A 4,171-nucleotide genomic window follows, 5' to 3' on the forward strand; every position below is an offset into this window, starting at 1 on the left:
TCGCGGAGGTGGAGGCGGCCCTTGGCGTGCCTTGCCGGGCCCTCCCACCGCCACTCACTGCACGCTGCGCAGCTCCGCGCTCCGCGCCTACCGGTCGCGGCTCCCACCGCCGCCACGCGTCCACCTCCTCGCGGTTCCTGGACCCCCGGCCGGCCGGAACCTAAACCCTTGTCCCCGGCCACTCGCTCCAGGCCACGCCCCGCCCGGTGCAGCCCGGCGGCCGGAAGCACCCGCCGCACCCAGCGAGCGCCAACTTCGAATCCGGCCGTGCTGGCCGACCTGGACCCAAAGGCGGCCTCCTCAGCCTCCCGCGCCGGCCGTGCTCCTCCGCCACGCCCATCCTCGAGGCGCGTCGGTGCAAGGGCGTGACCGTAGCACTCGCCCGCGACGCGGCAGGCGCGCCCTCCTCGCGCACGCCGGCCACCGCGCTCCCTACCGCCTCGCGCGGTATCGATCTCTGGTGCGGCCGGGAGGTGGCCGAGGGCGCGGCGGACTGGAGAGAGACAGAGAAGGAGTAACGTGGTGCACAGTGCGCGCGCGCGCGAGTGAGAGAGAGAGGGGGAGAGGGAGAGGGAGGGAGGGGCTGAGTGAGAGCGGGAGAAGGGGAGAAGCGGTCCACCTCCTGCGGCCGCTGGCCCCCGGTTCAAATCGGGACCCTACCCCAGTTCCTTGTGGTGAAATCCCCCAAGCTTCGCCTTAAGCCGAACGCCCGAGCGGTGCGCCGCGAGATTCAAACTGCGCCCCTCTCCAAAACACGTCGAGCCGCGGCGGGAGCGCGCGCGGCCGCCTTCCCCGACAGCACGTCCGCCTCAAGCGGCACGTCCGACGGGCAGCGGCCCGGTACGTGCCCGGAGGGTGCTACGTGCTCCGACGTCCTGGTGGACGGGGTACACGGGGCCGAGCGGGAACCTGTATGCGCGTACCGCGTACCGCAATCGAACACGGTTCGGACTGAGAGGGTGTCCGAGCCGTGCCTGCCGCCTCCACGCAGAGCGAGAGACCCACTTCGGCCGTCATCTGCGGCGGGGGAAGGGGACATGATGGGGCCGACGTCAGACAAGGTCGGTCCGGCCAACCGGGCGAGTCGACCGTCTTGAGGGCCCCGCGCGGCTGCTTGCCGACGGCGTGCCCCCTCAGCTGGGGGGCCGGCCGCTGCGGGCCGCGACTAACATGTGGCACCGTCTGGTGGGCAGTCCGCGAACCGGCACACGACCACGCCTGCAGTGCGCCGGTCCGTCCCCCTCCCCACCTGGGCCAGCTGTCCCCCCTTTTCGCGCGCGCCCGCGGCCGCCGCCGCGGCCACCTCTTCTTGTGAGCTGCCCCCCTGGTCGCAGAGTTAGTTAGAACTTGCGGCATCGCAACGTTATGGTTCGCGTCGAGAGCTGGAGTCTGGCCCTGACCTTGGAGCAGAGCAGACGTGCATATTCACCGCAACATCTGGGGAGCGCCCCTCGGCGACCCGAGCCCTCTCCGCCCGCCAGGCTGCGCAGCCCAGAGACGGTGCGCCCCCGGCCGGCCCGGGCCCCACAAGCCAGTGAAAATGGATACAGTGCAGTGCTTTGTGACAGTGATTGTGTGTACAGTGCAGTGCTTGTGACAGTGATTGTGTGTGCAGTGCAGTGATAAGTGTTTATCAGTGAAGTGTGTGTGTGTGTGTGTCAGAGACGTTCGCGCCTACACCGCCACCATGGGCCGGCTAGTGCCCTGCAACCATTGCAGGACAATTAGCGAATACAAAAATGAGACTGCGGCGGCGGGTGCCAAAACCCGCCACGCCAACAAGGAGTGCGCGTCGCTCCAGACCACGGAGACGGACAGGGACCGCTACGCACAGGCGACGCTGCGCGAAAACAACGCGCGCAAGCTAGGGACGGCCATTCGGGCCCTCCTGACCGACCAGGACGACGGGCAAGTCGTCCACATCAAGTGTGCCCACTGCAAAAAGGGCTTGACCTACATGAAGACCGACGCCACCGCGGCCTACATCCATCACTACGGCGAGTACTGCACCCGCCCATGCGTCCTCCGCGGAGCGCCTGTGGCCACGGGCAGTGACAAGGCCGCGGCGGGCAAACTCGGGGAGTGGAAGCGCTCCATGGAGGGGGTGCGCGACAAGGCCCTCGCCCAGCTCATGGACCAGCCCGCGCTCTGGACCACCCCGACAGCGGGCACGGCGTCCCGCCCCCAGCCAGCCGCCGCAAACCCAGAGCCGGCCACGCCGACCAAGCGCCAGCTCGAGGACGACGGCGCGCCCTGGTCGCCCACCAAGGCCCCACGCCAGAGGACCCAGGACCTCGACGTGGCCAGCGCCAGCGGAGACAGCAGGCGCACCAGCACGAGCGACTACCAGGACGCTGCCCAGGACGCCGCCGGGGAAGCAGAACCCGACTCCGAGATGGACTGCAGTCAGCCCAGCTCCATTCCGCGATCTGCCCAGGACGACGACATGGAGGTCGCAGAGGACGCCGACGCAGGTCCCAGTCCCAGCAAGGTGAGTGCGAGTGCGCCCACACACACCAAACACAACACCCCCCCACCAATACACACAGACACTGACTGGGGTGAACACTTCTTCGCCAAAGTCGAAGAGCTGCAGTCACGACTCACACGGCCACTTACCTGCCGCACGGCCGGTCGCGGCAGGGGCATGGTTCTGCAGGCCCAGTCCATGGAGGACTATGCCAAAGCAATGGCCAAATTAGCAGAAGAGGGGGTCACCTTCACCACCCAAACCCCGCGCGGTGAGAGGGTGGAGCGCCTCGTCATGAAGCGCATCCCAGCGGGCGTTCCTGCCGACCGCATCCAGGAGGAGCTGCAGGCGGCGGGCCTGCAGGTCCTAAACGTACGCCGTATCACGACCCGTGACCCCGCGGCTCCTGAGCCCAGGTCCCTGGCCCTATCTGCGGTCATTTGTACCTTTCCCACCGGCACAAAGGTTCGGGCCGTAGCCGCGGCAGCGCCGGTGGTAGGCCACTGTATGGTCAAGTGGGAGCGGTTTGACACCAGGGGGGAGCCTGTCCAATGTTTTCGGTGTCAAGATTTTAACCACAGCGCCAAAAATTGCCACCGGGAAATCGCCTGCAGAGTGTGCGGCGGCCCACACCCGTCCACTGGCTGCAAAATGCCAAATTTCTGTGCCAACTGCCGCGGCCCACACCGCACCACCTTCCATGGCTGTGCTTATTACCAGAAAGTCAAGTCGCTGCTCCAGAAGAGCAAGGAAAAACCTTCACAGGGTAGCGCCAAAGCGCAGCAGAGTCACGCTGCGCCCCGGCCTGCCATGAAGCCGAGCGCACAGCAGGTGGCTCCCCCCAAGCCCCCCGCCCCCACCCCTGCGCAGCCCAGCCAGGCCGGCCAGGGTGGCCGCGTCGCACAACACGACCTGCCTAAACAGCCCGACACGCCTAGTGACGATTGCCAGACGCCCGCCCAGCCGCCCGCACAGCCCCCCGCCCCCTCCCGCCTCCAGCTCCTCTCCGGCCGGGTGACGACGCACCGGACGCGCCCGCCACGTAAACCACAGGCGAGCAACGCCCACTGGGCGACCCCAGAGGGCAGGGCCCGCATGGCGGCTATCGAAAAGGAAAGCGAGTGGCCGGCCCTGCCTGAGAAGAAATCAGCTGAGCGCACCCCTGCACCCGCCGCTCCCTCCAAGCCAGCCTGGGCAGCCGCCCCGGCGTCAAGGGCCCCCCCGCACGCCCCACCCCTCCGAAGCACTCCCAAGATCCACACCACAAACCAAGCGCTCACCGCGATGATGGACGAAGCCGTCATCCTTAGCAACTCAATTGGGATCAGAAAGATCCCAGTTCAAGAAATGTTCACTGCTCTTAGCAATCTGCTGCAAGAGGTTGCCAAGACGGACGAGCCGTCCGAACACCTGCACTCGCTCATTAAGTTCACGGCATTCCTACTTAACTGATGGAGCTGACAGTAATATCTTTTAACGCGAATGGCCTTAGGCCCAGGCTGACCCTCCTCGGGGCCCTGCTGGCGGAAACGAAAGCAGACGTGCTGCTTGTCCAGGAGACACTGTTGGACGGGGGCACCCGTGCCAACATCAGAGGCTACCAGCACTACAAGTCACCAAGGGGCCCGGGCAGCAGGGGTCTCTCCACCTACGTGCGGCACGGACTGCGCCACGCCCAACACATACAGCCGCGTACAGAAG

This window comes from Frankliniella occidentalis, unplaced genomic scaffold, assembly GCF_000697945.3.
Source record: "Frankliniella occidentalis isolate FOCC.00 unplaced genomic scaffold, Focc_3.1 Scaffold2262, whole genome shotgun sequence".
Classification (NCBI taxonomy): Eukaryota; Metazoa; Arthropoda; class Insecta; order Thysanoptera; family Thripidae; genus Frankliniella; species Frankliniella occidentalis.